The sequence below is a fragment of the Musca autumnalis genome, unplaced genomic scaffold (assembly GCF_047663935.1).
Source record: "Musca autumnalis isolate F117 unplaced genomic scaffold, ASM4766393v1 scaffold_5, whole genome shotgun sequence".
Taxonomy (NCBI): domain Eukaryota; kingdom Metazoa; phylum Arthropoda; class Insecta; order Diptera; family Muscidae; genus Musca; species Musca autumnalis.
Genome location: NW_027412088.1, coordinates 85,010,467 through 85,034,004, shown reverse-complemented (window position 1 = coordinate 85,034,004; position 23,538 = coordinate 85,010,467). Strand labels below are relative to the sequence as shown.

At 35.6% G+C, this 23,538-nt stretch overlaps 1 protein-coding gene across 2 annotated transcripts in view; it reads left to right on the top strand.

Annotated features, from left to right (window-relative positions):
* Nucleotides 1–14,302: 14,302 nt before the first annotated feature.
* The window catches only part of pio (zona pellucida domain-containing protein piopio), a 163,174-nt gene continuing 153,938 nt past the window's right edge, over nucleotides 14,303–23,538 (top strand). Inside the window, exon 1 of one of the 2 annotated variants that reach the window (XM_073989696.1) lies at nucleotides 14,303–14,778. The gene's annotated coding sequence lies outside the window, so the exon portion shown is untranslated. The remainder of the gene's footprint in view (nucleotides 14,779–23,538) is intronic. The other variant, XM_073989700.1, reaches the window with a different exon arrangement.

Below are 23,538 nucleotides of genomic sequence, written 5' to 3'. Positions count from 1 at the left end.
CATAATACGATATCTCCCGATTTTCGATATTTTGAAGGTTTTAGCCTCATTATCACACCGAGATGGCTGAAATTTGGTATTTAGTCTTCTTTAGGCGTATAAAACTTTCCCCCAGAAATTTGTAGGTGTAGGTCCAAGCCATCATATAGCCCCCATAGAACGGTACCTTCCGAATTTTGGAAATTGAAGGTTGTGGCCACATTAAACCACCGAAATGGCTGAAATTTGTGGTGGAGGGTATAAAATGTTCGGCCCGACCGAACTTAACGCTTTTCTTACTTGTTTTCTATAGAAAAGTCATCTATGATCGATGAATTTTTTTCAATCGAAAAGTCATTGATGATCGTTGAATTTTTATACCCTCCACCATAGGATGGGGGTATATTAAGTTTGTCACTACGTTTGTAACTACTCGAAATAATCATTGTAGACCCCATAAACTATATATTCTTGATCAGCGTGCAATTCTACATCGATATAGCCATGTCCGTCCGTCTGTCCGTCTGTGGAAATCACTCTAGCGTCCGAACGGATTGACGTAGGTTGATGAAATTTTGGGAAAATATGTTATATTTACGTAGGACTTTTGGTATTGAAAGCGGGCTATGTAGGTCCACGCTTTCGTATAGCCCCCATACAAAATAACGCGTGACGCGTCGTCGTTTTAAGGAATTTTGAAAATATTTGGCCCATTTTACCACCGAATTGGTTGTAGTTTGGTACTTTGTGTCTCCAGAGGCCAAAAAATATTCCTACCAAAGTTGGGTTATATAGGTCCACGTTTTGGTATAGCCCCCATATAAGGCCCCATATAAAGTACGCGTCATTTTAATATATTTTGAATGTATTAGACCCATTTGACCACAGAATTGGTTGTAATTTGGTATTTTGTGTTTTTAGAGGCCAGAAAACATTCCTACCAAAGTTGGGTTATATAGGTCCACGTTTTGGTATAGCCCTTAGCCCTTAATATATTTTGAATGTATTAGACCCATTTGACCAAAGAATCGGTTGTAACTTTGTATTTTGTATTTCCAGAGGCTAAGAAACATTACTACCATAAAATGTTTATACAGGTCCACGCCATCATATAGCCCCCATAGAACGGTACCTTCCGAATTTCGGTATTTTGAAGGTTGTGGACACATTAATCCACCGAAATGGCTGAAATTTGTGGTGGAGGGTATAAAAGTTCGGCCCGACCGTACTTAACTCTTTTCTTACTTGTTTTTCTATCATAAGTTCATCGATGATCGATGAATTTTTTTCTATCGAAAGTTCATCGATAATCAATGAATTTTTTTCTATCGAAAATTTATCGATAATCGATGAATTTTTTTCTATTGAAAGTTCATCGATAGTCGATGATTTTTTTCTATCGTAAGTTCATCGATAATCGATGAATTTTTTTCTATCGAAAGTTCATCGATGATCAATGAATTTTTTTCTATTGAAAGTTCATCGATAATAGATGATTTTTTTCTATCGTAAGTTCATCGATAATCGATGATTTTTTTTTCTATCGTAAGTTCATCGATAATCGATGAATTTTTTTCTATCGAAAATTCATCGATGATCGATGTTTTTTTTCGAAAATTCATCGATGATCGATCAATTTTTTTCTATAGAAAAGTCATCGATGATCGATGAATTTTATTCTATGATCGATGAATTTTTTTCTATCGAAAAAAAAAAATTTTTATCGAAAATTCATCGATGATCGATCAATTTTTTTTCTATAGCAAATTCATCGATAATCGATGATTTTTTTCTATCGAAAAGTCATCGATCATCGATGAATTTTTTTCAATCGAAAAGTCATTGATGATCGTTGATTTTTTTTTCTATCGAAAATTTATCGATAATCGTTGAATTTTTTTCTATTGAAAGTTCATCGATAATCGATGATTTTTTTTTCTATCGTAAGTTCATCGATAATCGATGAATTTTTTTCTATCGAAAGTTCATCGATGATTAACGAATTTTTTTCTATTGAAAGTTCACCGATAATCGATGAATTTTTTTCTATCGAAAAGTCATCGATGATCGATGAATTTTTTTCTATCGAAAAGTCATCGATGTTCGATGAATTTTTTTTCTATCGTTAGTTCATCGATGAATTTTTTTCTATCGAAAGTTCATCGATAATCGATGAATTTTTTTTTATAGAAAAGTCATAGATGATCGTTGAATTTTTTCTATAGAAAATTCATAGATGATTATCCGAAATTTGTGTGGGAGGTGGTACCCTAAGGAGTGGACCGATAGAGTAAATATTGAAAATAAATGTTTGGACAAAATATTACGAAAGCCAAATTTTCAACCAAATCGGTTCATCCGTTTCCAAGTTATCGTGCGCTCTGAGCCAGCAAGACAGACGGACGTACATACATAGCTAAATTTACTCCAAATTGTCTGAAACGTATTTCGTCCAAAACATACTTGGGGTCTAAAGCCATTTTGTCGATGAGGCATATTTTGCCCGTATGAAAGTGTATATACATAGCATAAATGCTGAGTATATAGAAATGAACTGGCAAAATTCTCAAAAAAAAAAAACCGATTTTTGTTGAACCACACATAATTATTCGCTAATAATAAGCAAATTAATCAACAATCAAAGGCTGGAAACGAACAAAAATATCTTGAATTTTGATATCTGAAAAATAAGTAAAAAAAGTATCAGTCGCCTTCTCCGACAGATATGTGCTCTCCTTCAGCTAGTGTGAATTTGCGACTATGAACAGATCGAATACCGGCCACACAACAAAAATATTTTCCCCAAAAAAGGGGTACTCAGGGAGTTTTTAGAATGTTGCGGTCTTTTTGGACAAACCAACTTGCCGATAAAAATGTCGAAACTGTTGAGATATTCCGAATAAACGCAGACGTTTTACTAATAAATTTAATTAAGATTAAAGCCCAGAAATGCTAAACTTTTGCGGAGACGGTGCCTATAGAAATGAAGCGACATAGTCCATTTTGGAAATGGATTTTATTTTGAGAGTCACTCCTTTCGATAGTTTGGAAGTAATTTTACGATATTTGAAGGAGTGGACCGATATAATCCAAAATAGGTTTAATCTATGTCTGGTAGAAATATTGCGATGTGCAACGTTTAGACCGAATCGATTACTCCCTTCGAGAGATATCGTACGCATCGTAATATGAGCGAGGATAAAGTTATTAACGACCCAATATTTTGTATATGACCATGGGGAATATTTGTCCATTATTTTGAATGTTCGAAGTAAACGCCTTTCTTGTTAAAAAGCTCAGAACCTGATGTATTGGCGGCACATAAAAAGTAAATTTCCGTCTCAGACCTTAAGCTCAATTTTGTTGCACAGTATTATAGTTGGAAATAAGTATTCCAATAGTCATTTTATGCAGACTCATGTTACTTTTTATAAAGACCAAGAAGAAGATCTCTTCATATGACCTGTTATAAGTAACCCTTTTACTAATTCACAAACTAAAAAAAACCATCAGTGATATCATCTCCCTAATATTTGCACTCTTTTCTTCGGTTTAATGTATTCTCCAATATTTCTACACCTGTAACCATCATTTATAAGATCGCATCACACATTAAGGCAAGGGAATAGTGTGCTACGCTATTATAGTCGTCACTGCCATCATCATCGTAAGCTCTATAATCATCTTCTAATGCTGCTGCCACTACTACTACCGGTCGTCAAATGAAGTAACTCCCCTTTGGCTATGCCATCCATACACCCATTAACTACTAGAATGAGTCGTCATGGTTTGTTTATTTTTTCCAGTATTGTCCAGATCACATTACAGACGAATAAAAACGCACTCTACTCTACAGCTTATCTCAGTCATCTTCTTCACTAAATGGACTTCTATCTTGCCATGATGGTGTGTGATCTCGGTCTTGATGTAGTACTAAAAAAAAGCTAAAAACCACAATAGTCAGTCGTAAAAACGAAACGTAATAAGATCGACCGACCGACCCTCTTTGCAAGAGAACTGCTACGAGAAACAACAAAAACAACAAATTTAATATAATGCTGCCAGACGGCAGTAGTTAAAATTTTATGTATGAATTTTCGGTCATTTTCAGTCTATTATTTTTTTTTTTTGTGTTATTCATTTGAATATCTAGCCACCAACTAAGAGTGTGGTGGGCCGGGCGTTGATGCCTTTGGCCACCCATCAATCAAATAAGAAGCGGGAAACACTTAGAAAAAATTATAATGATCGTTATTAGAAAAACGACTACAACGTACAGGCAACCCGTCCCATTCGAAAATTGTTTTTTCCGATACCGAGATACTCGAAAAATTTTGCTAGAATTTTACTGAGGAGTTTAGCCATCGTTGAAATAGTGATGTTGGAGTATCGGACTCATGACCTTTGGTTTGTTATGCTCGCATGCATGGTAGTTGGGAAAAGAGAAGAAGGCCAAAAGAATCGTCAACTGTCCCAAGTGCATACACTCCAATCAAGGAAGACAATTCCATACTCTGCAGTTCTTTTTCTTGAAGAGAGAGAGAGAGAGACATTTAAACTAATTCTAGTCGTTATTTTAAATTCAAGTTTGTAGCTTAAGTCTTTTGATTTGAAGAATAAATTCTATGCAAAATTTCTCCCAGTGTACTACAAATAATTATTCAAGTATTGAGAAGATCCCTTACTGCTTGAATTGATGCACTTAACAGATAATTTTTGTAGTGGATATTAGGCCGCTTCACCCCGTGATGTGGTGGCCGCCAAACAGTTGTTGTTGATGGTTGGTGCACCAGGGGTTGGGGGGAATGTGTTAACAAACAGGTAGCTACGCACGGCTAAGGTGGGAAGTTATTTCTGCTTCGATGCATATTCGTTCTGCCAATATAAATTGTTGTTGTCGTTTTTTGATACTGTCGGCTGGCTACTCTATTTTTTCTTCAATTCAATACATGTTGTTGTTGCTTTTTATATTGCTCATTTGAAATTAGTGCAACTGTTTGATTTACTTGTTTTCATATAAATGTTCACCATATTTCTTGGTATCCCCCATTATGCACAACGGAAGGGTGGTACAAAGGAATGGGAAACAAAAACAGAAATTTGAAAAAAACTTTGTTGATATGAAACCTTAACGGGAATTATGGTGTGAAGTATAAGTCTGTTCACTTGACGTTGTTGTTTTTGTTCTTCGTCCAACTTTATGTGAGTATATGGTCCATTCATTATTTACGCTGCTACGTATGTATTTCTTTTTCTTGTGAGCGTTTTTTTTTTTTTTTGAACATGTTGCAGCGTTATTGTTCGGTGGCATATTAACACGTGTAATCGTAGGGTCTTTTGTCTTTTCGTAGACTTTTTCAGCTGATAGCGATGAGCAGTTTTGATGACGGTATGACAGTGTGGTGACCTTCAACATATTACTTGAATAAACTGTTTTTTTTTTTTTTAGATTTTGTTTCATTTGATTGATCCATGACCACAAAAAGGTGTTGATGTAATCGCAATTTACTTGATAGGAGATATTATAGATCATGGGAGTACAATGGGAGCAACGTGAATGGGTCAAAACGGGAGCCACTTTTTTTATTTGTTCAAAGGTTTCTCTTTAAAATATGACATGCTACACACATATATTAATGCGGTTAGAGTCATGGTGATAAGTAAAATATATCAAATCAAGGGTAAGTTATGGTGGGAAACATGGTTTTATAGAAATTATTTTTTTTCCTGGCAATTTCATCGACAGACGATGATTTTTTCCTACAGAAAATTCATTGACAGACAACGACAAATCCTATAGAAAATTCGATGAATCTTGTTCCTATAAAAAATCTTTGAGAGTCGATAAATTTTTCCCTAAAGAAATCTCATCGAGAGTCGATAAATTTTTCCCAAAAGAAAATTCATCTAGAGTCGATATTTTTTTCCTATATAAAATGTATAGATGGTCGATAACACTGTACAACAGAATCGAACTTTTTTTAAAATTACAAGAAACCCCGCACAGATTATGAAAGACGACCGAAAAAAAAGAAGACACGTGTGTCGGCGTTTTGAAAGTTTACGTCATTCCTTGGAATCCTTGCATTTTAGGTATAAAGTGTCTTTGGCAATATTACTGACAAAAATACGAATTTGCAAGACGATGCACTCATAAGTTTAGCAAATATACCCAGCAAAATTTATTTGAAGTTGTTCCCTGTGAAGTAGTGCTTGAATAGCTTTTTTTGAAGCAGTCCACGCAGAGTCATGAAAAATGCAGTCCGTTCTTCACATTTTGACAATGTCCGATTTGAATCCATTTCATAAATTTTTCACATTTTAGAAATTTCAAAATTTTGCAAAAAAAAAAAACTTAAAAAGACAAAGAACATAATTTGTTTCTTGTTAATTATAATAACAGCAATATGTTTGCATCCATAAAAAGTAATTTGTATACAAAAAATAATAAAAGTGATTTCGAACTACATCTTTGTTTGTAGCCAAAGAAGTAGTTGAATCATATGTTGTTGTGATTTATTCACTACAAAGAACTAATGCAAAATGTGTGCTTAAGAAGTAAATTAGACAGTATCCTCACTGCACCATGCCCTTGTAAAAATCATGACTTCTTTCACGTAAAAAGATGTAGTCCGAAATCACTTGCACTCATGATTTAACTACTTCTTTGGCTACAAACATTTTGCTGGGTAGCTATTATAAAACAATAAGCCCCCAAAATTCGTCTACAAATATATAGCATTTTGGAACACGGAACAATATTTTTTCTATAGAAAAAAAATTTTCGATCATCGATGAACTTTCTATAAGAAAAAATTCAGCGACCATCGATGAATTTTATATAGGAAAAATTCAGCGATCATCGATAAATTTTCTATAGGAAAAAAGTCGTCGGTCATCGATTTTCCTATAGACAATTTGCATCGATGATTTTTTCCTATAGAGAATTTTCATCGATGAATGTTTTCCTATAGAAAATTCATCGAGGATCGCGGATCCTTTCTATAGGAAAAATTCATCCATCATCGATGAAAATTTTCTATAGGAAAAAATCATCGATGCAAATTTTCTATAGGAAAATCGATGATCGATGAATTTTTTCCTATAGAAAATTTTCATCGATGAATTTTTCCTATAGAAAATTTTCATCGATGAATTTTTTCCTATAGAAAATTTGCATCGATGATTTTTTCCTATAGAAAATTTTCATCGATGATCGATGGATTTTTCCTATAGAAAATTTTCTGCGATGATTGATGAATTTTTTCCTATAGAAAATTTTCATCGAGGATCGATGAATTTTTTCCTATAGAAAGGATCCGCGATCCTCGATGAATTTTCATCGATGATCGACGACTTTTTTCCTATAGAAAATTTTCATCGATGATCGATGAATTTTTCCTATAGAAAATTTTCATCGATGATCGATGAATTTTTTCCTATAGAAAATTTGCATCGATGATTTTTTCCTATAGAAAATGTTCATCGATGATGGATGAATTTTTCCTATAGAAAATTTTCTGCGATGATCGATGAATTTTTTCCTAGAGAAAATTTTCATCGATGATCGATGATTTTTTTCCTATAGAAAGGATCCGCGATCCTCGATGAATTTTCTATAGGACAAAATTCATCGATCATCGATGAAAATTTTCTATAGGAAAAAATCATCGATGCAAATTTTCTTTAGGAAAAAATGCATCGATCATCGCAGAAAATTTTCTATAGGAAAAATTCATCCATTATCGATGAAAATTTTCTATAGGAAGAAATCTTCGATGCAAATTTTCTATAGGAAAAAATTCATCGATCATCGATGAAAATTTTCTATAGGAAAAAATTCATCGATCATCGATGAAAATTTTCTATAGGAAAAAATTCATCGATCATCGATGAAAATTTTCTATAGAAAAAAATCATCGATGCAAATTTTCCTATAGAAAATTTTCATCGATGATCGACGACTTTTTTCCTATAGAAAATTTTCATCGATGATCGATGAATTTTACCTATAGAAAATTTTCATCGATGATCGATGAATTTTTTCCTATAGAAAATTTGCATCGATGATGTTTTCCTATAGAAAATTTTCATCTATGATGGATGAATTTTTCCTATAGAAAATTTTCTGCGATGATCGATGAATTTTTTCCTATAGAAAATTTTCATCAATGATCGATGATTTTGTTCCTATAGAAAGGATCCGCGATCCTCGATGAATTTTCTATAGGACAAAATTCATCGATCATCGATGAAAATTTTCTATAGGAAAAAATCATCGATGCAAATTTTCTATAGGAAGTTTTCATTGATCATCGATGAAAATTTCCTATAGAAAATTTTCATCGATGATCGATGATTTTTTTCCTATAGAAAATTGTCATCGATGATCGATGAATTTTCCTATAGAAAATTTTCATCGATGATCGATGATTTTTTTCCTATAGAAAGGATCCGCGATCCTCGATGAATTTTCTATAGGACAAAATTCATCGATAATCGATGAAAATTTTCTATAGGAAAAAATCATCGATGCAAATTTTCTACAGGAAGTTTTCATTGATGATCGATGAATTTTTCCTATAGAAAATTTTCATCGATGATCGATGAATTTTTCCTATAGAAAATTTTCATCGATGATCGATGAATTTTTCCTATAGAAAATTTTCATCGATGAATTTTTTTTGGGTGACGTAGGGGATGAATGATACCAAGCAACGGTCTTGACCGGCTTTAACATGGCAAAGCCCAGGATTTATCTTGGTCCCTCTTTCATCTCAAGTGGACACTGACCTCCCCGTGGTGTCACCTGGGGAACTGCCTTTAACACCCGTTAAAGGTAGTGAGCTAACATGTGCCGCGCGTTCACCCATAAGAACGTTAAAAACTTGGGTTTGGGTCGGGTTAGTAACCCTCCCCTAGAAAAAACATCCTACTATGAAAAAACGAAAGAAAAGAAAAACAAACCCCTCTAAAGTTGACGAACCCCGCAAACGTTTTAAGGACCATGATCTGCGAGAAGGTGCAGTCTTCGCATTGGCAGACGTACTTGAAAAGTACAAGGCCGATATTACTGTCATACAGGAAATACGATGGATTGGGAAAGGCGTCACAACAACACCTAAAGGTGACGCACTGTATTATAGCTGCCATGACGTAAAGCATGAGTTTGGTTGCGGATTCGTAGTTAGTCGGAGACTAAAACATCTGGTATCCAGCTTCACCCCAGTGAATGAAAGACTTGCTGCAATTCGAATAAAAGCTAAATTCTTCAACATCAGCTTTATTTGCGCTCATGCTCCCACTGAAGAAAAGGACGAACAGACCAAAGACATATTTTACGAGCGCTTAGAAGAAACATACGACCGTTGCGCTGCCCATGACATTAAAATCATTCTAGGCGATTTTAATGCCAAAATTGGAAAGGAGAATATCTTTGGCCCAACAGTCGGGAAATTCAGTCTCCACAGTGAAACATCTGACAATGGTATGAGGCTGATAGACTTTGCAGCTGCAAAAAACATGGTAGTTAGCAGTACCAGATTTAATCATCTCGATATTCGTAAGGGCACCTGGCTGTCTCCAGATCAAAGAACAAGTAATCAAATTGATCACGTTGTAATAGATGGAAGACATTCATCCAGCGTGTTGGATGTACGATCGTTCCGAGGCGCAAACATTGATTCGGACCACTACCTTGTTGCAGCAAAGGTACGTACCCGTCTAAACGTTGCAAATAAAGCACGAACAGACACAACGCGGAAGTTGGACATCGATAGGCTGCAAACACAACAGATAGCCACAGCATATTCCACTCAACTAGCCCAATTGCGTAACGCGAGCACTCCTTGTCCCGATAACATAACAGCACAATGGCAACATATTGCCCACTCCATGCAAACAGCCGCAAAATCCATACTTGGATTCCAGAGACCTCCACAAAGGAATTCATGGTATGACCAGGAGTGTCGTGCTGCTACCGAAGAGAAAAATGCGGCATATAGAGCTACTTTACAATCAGTAGCAGCGTAGCGCACGAGAGAGATATCGGGAGAAAAGGAGAGAAGAGAAACGTCTTTTCCGCAAGAAAAAGAGAGAAATGGAAAAGCGGGAGTGTGAAAAAATCGAGATGTACAGGAGCCAGAATGAAGTCCGAAAATTCTACCAAAGAGTGAAACATCAAACAGATGGCTTTGGTACAGGCACATCCTCCTGTAGAGACCAGCAAGGTAATCTGGTAACAGATACAGACAGCGTGCTCAGGATATGGAACGAACATTTCTCCAATCTGCTGGTATCCAATAGTAGCGAAGACAATGATACCACAGATCCAATCCCAGAAGATGGTATAGAATGTATACCGCCCGGCCAAGATGAGGTAAAACAGCAATCAACCGGCTGAAGAATAATAAAGCAGCAGGAGCCGATGGCTTACCAGCCGAGCTGTTTAAAACCGGAGGCGACGCGCTGATAAGGTGTATGCATCAGCAAGTTAGCACCATCTGGCAGGAAGAACGCGTACCCGACGATTGGAACCTGAGCATCCTATGTCCCGTCCACAAGAAAGGAGATAAGACTGTATGCTCCAACTATAGGGGCATAAGTCTTCTCCCTATTGCCTATAAGATAGTGTCAGGGATATTGTGCGAACGACTAAAGCCAATGGTCAACGAAATAATTGGACCATACCAATGTGGCTTTAGACCTGGCAAGTCCACCATTGACCAGATATTTACCCTGCGGCAAATCCTCGAGAAGACCCAAGAGATGCAGATCGACACATTTCACCTTTTTGTCGATTATAAAGCAGCATTCGACAGTCCCCTCCGATCAAAGGTATTCCAAGCAATGTCTGAATTTGGTATCCCCGCAAAGCTCATCCGGCTTTGTAAGATGACTTTAACTGATACTAGGTCCTCAGTTAAAATTGGAAAGAACCTCTCCGAAGAATTTTGTACCAAAAGAGGTTTCAGACAAGGAGACAGCCTTTCGTGTGACCTATTCAACATTTTGCTGGAAAAGGTAATACGAGATGCAAATGTCAAAAGAAATGGCACAATTTACACCAATAGCCACATGTTACTTGCCTATGCTGATGACATAGACATCATGGGAAGGTCAGTAAAGGAAGTAACTGATACCTTTAGGAAGGTCGAAGCAGAATCTGCGAATGTGGGTCTGGTGGTAAACGGCGAAAAGACCAAATTGATGGTGTCGACGCGCAAAGCGTCCATAGAGCTCGGGCCAACTGTGGAAGTTGGTACCTACAATTTTGAGGTAGTTAACGACTTCGTCTACCTCGGCACTGCCATAAACACAACAAACAACATCAGTTGTGAAATAAGAAGAAGAATTGTATTGGCCAACAGATGCTACTATGGTTTAAGTAAGCAATTTAAAAACAAAGCCACATCTCGTCAAACAAAAATAACACTATACAAAACGCTGATACTACCCGTGCTAATGTATGGCTCCGAAGCATGGGTACTTGCGCAAGCAGATAAGGCAGTGCTTGGTGTGTTTGAGAGGAAAATTCTTCGAAAGATCTACGGGCCGATTTGCGTTGACGGTGAATATCGACGTCGTATGAACCACGAGCTATATAAGCTATACAAAGACATGCATATAGTTAAACGTATCGAGATGCAACGATTGCGTTGGCTAGGCCATATCATGAGAATGAGCGATGATGAACCCGCTAAAAAGGCGTATGAATACATGCCACATGGCGGTGCACGCAGAATCGGTAGGCCTAAGCTTCGATGGAGCATACAAGTGGATGAAGAAATGGAAAGGCGCGGTATCCCAAAAAGTCAAGCGAAAAACAGAGAGGAATGGAGATCTTTTCTTAGTTCGGTCTATGGAACAAATGTTCTGTAATGGGCCAACTAAGTAAGTAAGTAAGAATTTTTTTCCTATAGAAAATTTGCATCGATGATTTTTTCCTATAGAAAATTTTCATCGAAGATCGATGATTTTTTTTCCTATAGAAAATTCATTGAGGATCGATGATTTTCTTCTATAGAAAATTCATCGAGGATCGAGGATGATTTTTTTTCTATAGAAAATTCATGGAGCATCGATGAATTTTTTCCTATAGAAAAATTATTGTTCCGTGTTCCAAAATGCTATATATTTGTAGACGAATTTTGGGAGTTTATTGTTTTATAATAGCTATATTTGCTAAACGTATGAGTGCATCGGCTGGCAAATTCATTTTCGAGACCACGGAAAATTTTGAGGTTCAACGGTCCATCAGCCATGAAAAACTAAAACATATGTCTCAATAAGCGAGAGAATTCGACTTAACCATTTTTTATCCCTTATAATTAGACAGCGGAATCCTATGCAAATGCATATATGGTTAGGATGGTCGTAGAGAAAATCTGATTAGACAGAAACTCGTTTTATTACAAAACAAAACGAATTAGACCAAGACATTTTTGCATATTTTGCATAACGTGCATATTTTGACATATTTTTAAATATCTGCATAAAATGAGCATATGCAAAACCATATGCAAAAATATATTCAAGGATTTGTGGTCTAAATATCCCAGCTAAATGGCTGAAATTTGGTATTAAGTCTGAAATCTGTCCGCATAGGTCCTCCATATAACCCCCATTTAAAGGTACCTACCGATATTCGGTATTTTGAAAGTTGTAGCCTCAATATTCCACCTAAATGATTGAATATTGGTATTTAGTCTTCGTTGGGGGTATAAAACACTCCACCTCATATAGCCCCCATAGAACGGTACCTCCCGATTTTCGGTATTTTGAAGGTTGTGGCCTCAATATCCCACCAAAATGACTGAAATTTGTGGGTATAAAACGTTCCACCTGAAATTTGTCGGTATAGGTCCACGTCTTCATATAGCCCACACCTCCGGATTTCTGGTGTTTTAAAGGTTGTGTCCTCAATATCCCTCTGAAATGGCTGAAATTTGGTATTAAGTCTTCGTTGGGGGTATACAACTTTCCACTTAAAATTTGTCGGTTTAGGTTCAGGCCTTCATATAGCCCCCATAGAACGATACCACCCGATTTTCGGTATTTTGAGGGTTGTGGCTATGGTTATACATTTCTCTATTTTATTGACTTGTCTGAAGAGAATTTTAAACAGAAAAATTGTACACACAAACATTTTTGTAACTATTATTAAAATATTTGTTCCTTAAGAAAATATGTAAAATGCATAAATTTTGCATATGCAAAAATTTATTCATTTTGCATAATTTTGCATATGCCAAATTTTTCGATTGCAATGTAATCAGAAGCCAAAAAATGTCCAGTCCCAAAATTTGACATTAATCGGACCACAAAAAGGGGTTGCATAAAATTCCGCCGTCTACTTATAACTAGACCGATTTAGGATAAAGACAGGGGACAGGGACGATACAAATCCTAAACAACATCAATGGGCAAAAAAATCCGACAAAGTCCGTATGAGAATAGAAAGGTTACAGACAAAATCTGTTGATAAATTTAAAATTCTCCTCGGTTTGACAATGGACCGAAGAAGTGATTTAGAAAATTATTTTTGAATTGTCAAACATGAAGTCCATAAAAGGTTGTCATTAAAACTCATTACGACGGTCCAGTAACGCGGACGCGGCTGTGCTAGTCGTTATTAAAAATTGATTTTAAGTTTTAAATCGCGAAAATTGCATCCACGACCCCTGTGCAACACATTTTTCTATTTTTTATTAGATAGCTGATAAAACAAAAAAAAAATACAAAAGAAAATATTTTTCTATTTGGACCTTAATATTGAACTTATTTTTTTGCACACAGTTTTTACAGAATTTGATTTTTCAAGGCGCGATGTATGTGAAACCGTTAGTTTTGCTGATGAGCTGCATCACCACAGCAAAAAATTAAGGAAATCAAAAACCTCACCTCACCATTTCACTCAGAAATCCTCATGTACTTCCCATGGTAGAGTTTATATAAAATATCCAGGATATCTAATAGTATTGCGGTATCAGGATCAAGCATTTTGTATCGAGTAATTTTTTACACATGTTACAACTATCATATTTACTTATGTAATAACCCTTTACTTCTAGCAATGGCAGTTGTTAGCACTAACCTATGACGAGAGCTTCTGTGTGGGCTCTTCAACTCTTTGGGTTTTTTTTTGTCAAATACAAAAAGGAAACTTGTTGCAAATACTCTGAAACTTGGTAAGACCGGTTTATGTCGTACAAGACCAACCAAAGATCTTTACAAGAGTCAAATGAATACTCTAATACGAAGTGGTCTTATAAGAGAAAATACAAATAATACAAAGTGCTAACAGAGAGTATTGCCAACGTTCGGTGCTATTGTGGCTGTCTGGGTTTTGTTGTTGTCTTGTTAAGACTCTGAACAAGTTGTGAGTAAGTGTTTAGCTGACGACTACTTGTTGCTGTTGACTGTTATCGTCTTATGGTTTCAACAATAAGCCTTAGTCTGAGCCAGGTTGGTGTAGCGAGCACAACGTATTACGTATTTCTGTGAAGCCCGCGCGTGTTTTTTGTATTTCTTCTTTTTGAAGCCGGGAAACTCTTTTTGTGTGTTTTGAGTTTTCCCATCTCTCTTCCGTTTGGTATGGACGTAGTCGGTTGTTCGGTAGTTGTGTGTGTGTCAGCCGTTTAATAAACCTAGAAACATGAATTTATGTTGAAAACAAAACAAACAAAAAACAAAATTGCCAAATTAAAAAAAATAATAAATCTTTACAAAATTGCCATCCCAAAATTCTAAAAATTTAGCTTTTAAAAAACCTAGATATAACAAAAAAAATTAAAAAAGGTGTGTGTTGAAATTAAAGTAAAATATATTAGTTTTTAAGTTTATTTTTGTGCTTTAATCCATAAAATAGGAAATATTTTTTGGTGTGTGTATACATTTGAAAGTGCTAACAAATTGTTAAGCATTTTTTGGTTAAATTTTGTATCAATGTAGTTGTGAGAGCCTTTATGTGCAAAAATAAAAAAATGTCTTATACTATGTGAGTGTATTGGTGCTGGTGTGCTAACCTTGCTTTAAAGCAGGGCTGCTTAGCTAACTCGTTGTTGTGTTGGGATTTTTTGCTCACCAAAAATCAAGTTATAAAAAAGCAATAACGACAACAACACGAAAAGTTCATATTGAATGATATCATATTGACAAAAAAAAGATTTTTAAAGAATTTGAAAAACAAATAAATTGAAATATAAAAATAAAATTGATTCCTGTATATGAAGTAAATCGATTATTTCTTTAAAAAGAATGTAAAGAATTTTAATGGAGAATATTAATTAAAAAAATTGTTTGGAAGCAATGCTTCTCTTGCTCTTAATACAACAACAAAACAAAATTGAGACATTGTTGCTGTTTTGTTATTTCAATAATTGTGGGGTTTTTCATAAGAAAACGAAGAAGAATTCTATTTATTAAAAATTACCAAATGACGTCGAAAACTCCAAGATTCCATATCAGGGCTCATTGTGAAATACGTGATGAAATGTGGTTAATACGTTTTTGAAATATTGCCATTCCATGCTTGCGCCTTAAGTCTTTCGTTTTGAATGGATTATTGGTATATTATTCGACATACCGAAAAGTGATAAGTATTTGAACATTTTCATTTAATTTCTAAAATGTTGTATGAAATAAAATTTCAAGGAGACATCTTAGTACCTAATATACTAAATATTGCAACCATGATGGGTTTTGTTCAATGGCTGCGTTAAAGCACACAAAAAAACGTATAAAAATATCTATCGACTTATAGAGATATATGGATTATAATTAAAACAAGTAAGAAAGTACCAGTCACCTGTGCCGACTGACATCTACAAGATTTTTTTTTAATTTTTTGGATCAATTTCTAGGGAAGTATGGACTTGCCCCCGAAAAAATTTTACGGTCGTACACAACATGTTGCCAAAAATATAAAAACTATGTCAAACAAGTCCTTAAACTGCACTCTTCCAAAATTTGTGTTGAGGTACCCGAAGGTGTGTTCCGATGTCAATATTCGTATATAACCCGAGTCGGTAAGAAATAACGCGATGCCCAACGTTTGGACCAAACCGGTTTCTCACTTCGAGGGTTATTTTACCTATTTCTCACTTCAGTTGGTACCGGCAAGCTTTTTGTAGGAACTTGCCCCTCGAAAAAATTCCGCGGTCGTAACAGGGCCCGCAAGAAAATATTGTTGCAATAAATTTCAAAACTATACGAGATGAGCTGCTAAACGGTACCTTTTCCAAATTCTGTGTGGAAGGCGTATACGGATTTAGTCCATATTTAAACCTGATCTATGTCTGGAATTAGTATTACCATATGAAAAGTTATGACCAATTCGGTTACTCCCTTCGAGAGTTGTATGCACACCATTTTAGTGTTTTTTTTTTTGGTTGGGTCGAACTTAGTTTGGACAAAATATTACGATATTCCAAATTGGAACCAAATCGGTTGATCTGTTTGAGAGTTATTGTGTGTATTGATATGACATGGCTAAATCAACTCCAAATTGCCTGAAACGGATTACTTCCAAACATACTTGGGGTCAAAAAAATTATTTCGATCAGGTAAAATTTTGGTCATCTCTTCAATAACCTCAGCCTTTAGGCTAAGTATGTATATACCCTACACATATATTTATCCTAAAGGCTGAGGGTATTAAAAACTGTTAATAGTGTCAACTACGAAGTCTGACCGAAGACTTTTTTATGTCGTCCTTATAAATCAGGAAGTAAAGCCCATACAATAGATTTTTGAATTAGGGATAGATCTGGATGCTCTGGGAGCTTTCAAAGTAATTCCAAAGGAGCGTATAGAGCTACACTAATCATGCACCTACCTCCGTCCAATTAAAACCTAGGAAGTCTTGAAGAATGCTCTCAGTTACATCGCCAACAAGGGGTAGAAGTGTAGGTCCAGGATTGTTCCGGTTTATAAGGATTCGGCTCTGAACCTTTGCATGACCTCTCTGCTTGTATTGCATGAAATTGCAAAACGCAACTTCACATGGGACCGAACTGAGATATCTGCTTTAATGTTGGATCCAATCACAACGACTACCAACAAAGCCAACGATGAGGTGAAGCATAAGGATCCATCAACCGTTTCAATACAGAGCATATTAGTTATCTGTATCTTATTAAGATTATCACGTCAGCATGACCCACTCCTGCAGATATAGTCTACAAACCCCATGAGTTTAAATCAATCTATGGGGCGGTTCTGTGCAACGGATCGACTCGGAGGAATTTTCGATCAGGGGTCGCAACCTCGAAAATTATGTGTTTGTTTTTCTATATTTTTCATCATGGGAGTGGCAATGTAACCCGGAATGCATTCTCCGAGCTTGTGATAGAGATAAACCAGTGTGGATCTGTTCCGTTTGTCAGATCCGCATCCAAATCGGTTAGATGTAATGGATGTAGGGAATGGGTGCACTACGAGACTGTTGTGGTCCTTGCCACCTCCAGAACTACTGCGATAGGAGTTATGTTGGTGTTTGCTGCGCCAGTTCATCTGCTAGTGTGTTTCTCTCATGATCGCCACGATCCAGTAAACAAAGCTCACCGTCACCTATAGCTTGCAACGTTGCAATGGTTACAACGTTTTGCTTGCTTTCCTTACACACCAGTCCTTATACTGACCTATCTCGCTTGAGCATGATTCTAGTGCACAGCAGTATTTGAAAATGCCGAGATATAGCTGCGTACATACCGCCCATGAACAGTTGTGCCCTGCATTATATGTCCGACATTAGTTCGCTTTTGGAGAGCAATAACTGTCGTATTGTGCTAGGGGACTTCAATGCTAATCATGAGCTTGGAATTCCGTCCTAGGCAATGACCAGAAGTGTACAGCGATGGCCGAGCAAATTGATAGATACGCAATTTGCACGTTGAACGAAGGCGCTCCTACGAGGATAAAAGGAGATTGCCACAGCTCGCCACAGATCACCTGACATCACCATGATGGCATCCAGTCTGATAAATGTAGTGTACTAACAGCATCTTATTTCCGTTGGCTGAGACCATCTTCCGATCATCTCCGTTAAAAGACAACTCGACTTCATTACCTCGGGCCGCTTTACTTTTCTAAACCATGGAAAACGAATTGGCAAGGATTCTGAAAATTTACCAATCACTCCTTCGGAGTAGGTTAAATGATTACAAACTGACTAAGTCCATTTCTTCCATCTGAGGAATATAAAAATATCCACCGCCAATTCCACTGCCACACTATTTACCACCTGGACGGTTGAAATGAGACCCCCAATAGTCCTAACTACCACAAAATATTGGTTGTAACGTTCGACAGCATGCCCGCGTAAACCATAGCTATTTACGACAAGATCAAAAAACGTTCTCAAGGCGCTGGCCGGCATCAGCAATGCTTCATCAGTGTGGAATGAAAATGTTAGCGCTACGCAGTGGAAGAATATTTAAACCCGCCAAAATGCCGTCCTGAGGACTACAACAGGGTGCCTCCTCATGACACCAGTGGACCATCTTTATAAGTTACATCGACATCACAATATGTTGTCGATACAATACCTGCTTGGGTATTACCGCCGTGTGCATCCCTGCCACAATCTAGTGGACAGACTTCCCCAACCCTGGCACGTCAAGAGTGAGCTTCATGATATGGGAGAGAGGTCCAAAGGTACAAGCGAGAACCTCTTGATAAACTAGTCCGTCAGGCAATCTTGAATAGTATTCACACTGATGCAGTTGCGTAGGTAGTACAAAGGTACAGGCGGTACTCGTAGACCACCCCATCCATTGCAGTCGATGCAGCCGCCTCAATTCATATTGGTCCCGAATTGATGGCACGATACCCAACACATGCACTGCGTGTGGTTTTGGATAGCATGACACGGTGCATTTGTTTAGACGCCCGGCTAGCACCACTCACCACCACATTTTACAATTAAAATATAAAAAAAATAAAAAATTACAATGGGTTGTAGTCAGAGCCCCAATTTGATAGATTTTACTCGCGGGTGGGAGTACTCGATGAGTACGAGTTTCACAAGAAGTTTATTCTCCTCCCTTTGGTTTTACGTGACAACGCTCGCGAGTTCGGGTGCCCTGAGAGTGACTTCGAGTCGAATTACAAATAGAATAATTCGAATTACAAATGGAATATTTCGAATTACAAATGGAATAATTCAAATTACAAATGAAATGTTTCGAATTACAAATAGAGTTCTCGAATTACAAATGAAATGTTACGAATTACAACTAAAATGTTTCAAATTACATCTGAAAAAGGTGTAGTAGTAAACAGTTTTAAATATTGCTGTGGTTGTATTTGTTTCGTTTTTGGCTGTGGATTGAGAAAATACTGTAAATAAAACAACTGTATGACGAAAACTAAAGGAGTACTCGGTAAGAGTAGAATCTGCTCGATTTCGAGCATATTTTACTCCCATTCGGACACAAACAAGCATATGCGTCCTTATTCGAGTGGCATAGAAAAACAGAGTATACTCTATTTCTGCTTTCTATTCAGCGGAGTACTCCCGCTCGAAATCGAGTTGAGAATGAAACCTGCTGGATTTTTCGGAGCTCTCAATATAGCCCATTCTCATCAAATACAAAATTCTCAAAATACTTTACTTTTTAGATATTCCCGGTTAAATGCCTATATGTAAGGCCTATTGTTTATCTATAATGTAACCTGGTACTTTTTGGACCACTCGACAAAAAGTTTCCTCATGGATATTCTTGAGAATTTGTAGTGTTTGGTTTAGTATTCTTCTCCATGCCAACTATTACACCTACGTCTATTTTAACAATATTGTCGATATTGATTTGTTTATAATTTTTACAACAATTGATTACCACACACACAACAAACAGTCATATAAGTTCAAAGGTTAACGACCCGTTAGCTTATACTAGAATCACATAATATTTAATGAATTTAACATGTTCTCGTCATTGTTTATTTATATGATTAACACGCACTATTACATGGAATAGGAAAATCCACTTAATATTCCATTCACCTGTTATACCTGTTACACATTTCTTTCTAAAAACACCCATTACAAAGAAAACAGAAATCAAACCAAAGCACTGACTAACATTTCTAAAGAAGTTACACTACGAATATATTAGCACTTGAGGAAGTGGGAATCTTAAACAAGAACATGTTGTGGTATAACAGTTGTTTCTAAAGATTTACATAATTTACGACACAAATACAGTAGAGTCACGATAAAACTGATTAATCATAAATCTCAACAATGCTTGTTTCTTGTATGAATCTCGTTGAGTCATTAAGATAGTTGTTCTTCTATTTTTTTAAATTATTAATTCCTGCACAACATAATTAAAATCTTATAAATTTGAGTGCAGGATTACAAGTAACAAATTTTCCCGATCTTGTATCACTTTGAATTGTCAGAATTCAAAAAATAAAATAAATAAATAAATAAATAAATAAATAAAAAACTATAGTAGTAGTATTTTAAGAGATTCAAATAGGTCACACTTAATTAATTCAAATGTTTATAGCCATTTTAAACTGTATATTTTACATTAAATAGTTATAATGTATTTTGTTTGCCATTCACCTGGTTTTGTAAGCTTCATTAGTGCGTTTTTTTAATGAAATAAACAAAAATTTAAAATGATTTTGTAATGATTTCTTAATGTTAGCTTTTGGCCAACTGATTATTTGATTAAAAAGTCATTTCCTTTTTTGGGGAGCTTTCATATTTTCAAACACATGATGATTGGTGTGATTATTTAATACAGTTTTGATTGAAACAAGAAATCACACATTTCGGCCATTTGATTACTTCGCATGCAAGTTTGTTGCTTAAGTCTTTTGTTTTTGCTGGCGTAATAAAGAGAGGGAGAGAAAGACATAAAATGAATGTACATAAATCATTTTTGATACGATGCAAAAAAAAAATTGAGGTATAGACATAACTCTCACAATTACAAATGCTGAAGGAATTAATGACCACTAATGAACTCAAACATAATTTCCAACATTTTTTGGCGTTATACAGTCAAAAGTGTAGTCGAACATCTTATTCTTAAAATTTAACATTTTCATTAAAATGAATGTAATCGAGCTTGAGGTCAATGTTGTGCTTTTATTTATTTCATATTTGTTCCAATATTTCGAAATTCATTGAATTTCATCTTCAGGGAGATCTACAACATGAAACGAAAATATAACTTATTAACTATATCACAGCAGTGTTTTTAATTACTAATAGGACATAAAATTACGTAAAAATTGACGATCGCTTACTTGTAAATAATTAGAATAATAACTTAAAAACTAGCGTAGTGTGACTACCTCCGTCAATTGTTATTATTGCACTGATAATTATCTACTTATTGCACGATCTCTTCTCCGTATTAAATGCCTATAGCAGTAAGCTGTGTTGTCTGTGTCCGTTTTGCTGTTTATTCGTTTTGTTGTCGGCAGGTTATTAATGTGGAGCATCTCTATTGTTAATCTCTTATTGTAATTATGTTCTGTTTGTAACACTCTCGCCTCATCGATGTGGGGTGCATGGTTGTTTTGCTTACAGTGTTCGGCTAAAGCAGTTTTTTGTATTGTGTTAATATGTCTTAATTTTATGTCAGATTTGTGTGCTGACATCCGTGTCTTTAATTTGTTTTTTGTTGTCCCAACATATAATTTTCCGCAACTTTCTTCCTTATTACCACCACATTCAATCTCGTATATAACATTATGTTGTTCCATTTTTGGGATTTTGCATTTTACTTGGCTAAATATATGTTTTGTCGTGTTGTATGAGTTGTGTGCTATTGTAAATTTTGTTTTGTCATATATATCAGATTTTTCTAATCTTTCTGATATATTCGGTAAATATATCAGAGATTTATAAATCTTGTTTGTCTCAGTTTGTGTCGGTTCTGGATTTGAAGGTTTGTATTCATTTATTAATGACTTTATTAGGTGTAGTGGGAAGTTGTTTTTTGTTAATATGTCCTTTATTTTGAGTTTGTTTTCAAAGTGAAATCGTTCATCGCTAATAGTAAGCACTCTGTTTATTAAATTTTTCGCCGTGTTGATTATTGTGCGTTTTGTATGCTTTGAAAAGTAATTTATCAATCTTCCTGAGGCAGTAGGCTTCTGATACCAGTTTATGTATATATTATTATCACTTCTTATCACTAAGGTGTCCAAATATGGGATTCTCTCGTCTTTTTCTTCTTCTAATGTGAATTTGATGCTTTTGTTAAAGCTATTCAATGTTGTCAAAGTTTCTTGTATTGCATCTTCCCTTATTATTAAAAACAAATCGTCCACGTATTTTGTCAGTATTTTTGGTTTGTATTTCAATGATTCCATACAGGTGTTTAGTAACGATTCCATAACTAAATCCGCGATTATGGGAGACGCTGGGGATCCCATGGGAAGTCCTACCTTTTGCTTGTAGATCTTATCTTCATATTTAAAGTATCTGTTGTCTTTAATACAGAATTTTACGATGTTAAGGAACATATTCTTATCTATTTTAGTGTATTGTTCAATTTCTTCCCATCTATCTTCAATTATTTTAAGTCCTAATTCTACTGGAATACTTGGGAACAGTGAGACCACGTCGAAGGAAATCATCTTTTCATCGTCATTTATTGTCAAGTTTTTAATCTTACTTCTAAATTGCACAGAATCTCTTACGTTGTAAACTGAGTTTTTAGTTAAATTCTTCAATATGTCCACGATATATTTGCACAGTTTAATCGACGGCGAATTAATCGACGAACAAATGGGTCTCAACGGGAATCCATCCTTGTGGATTTTGGGTAGACCGTATATCCTTGGCGCTATGGCAACTTCTGTTTTTAGCTTTTTCTTTTCATGTATTGAAATAATATTATTTTTAAAAAGTTCTTCAACGATATCATTGTTTCTCTTTTGAAGATTTGACGTTGGGTCTTTGTTGATGCGTTGATACGTCATCATACAGATACTTTAAATATGAAGATAAGATCTACAAGCAAAAGGTAGGACTTCCCATGGGATCCCCAGCGTCTCCCATAATCGCGGATTTAGTTATGGAATCGTTACTAAACACCTGTATGGAATCATTGAAATACAAACCAAAAATACTGACAAAATACGTGGACGATTTGTTTTTAATAATAAGGGAAGATGCAATACAAGAAACTTTGACAACATTGAATAGCTTTAACAAAAGCATCAAATTCACATTAGAAGAAGAAAAAGACGAGAGAATCCCATATTTGGACACCTTAGTGATAAGAAGTGATAATAATATATACATAAACTGGTATCAGAAGCCTACTGCCTCAGGAAGATTGATAAATTACTTTTCAAAGCATACAAAACGCACAATAATCAACACGGCGAAAAATTTAATAAACAGAGTGCTTACTATTAGCGATGAACGATTTCACTTTGAAAACAAACTCAAAATAAAGGACATATTAACAAAAAACAACTTCCCACTACACCTAATAAAGTCATTAATAAATGAATACAAACCTTCAAATCCAGAACCGACACAAACTGAGACAAACAAGATTTATAAATCTCTGATAT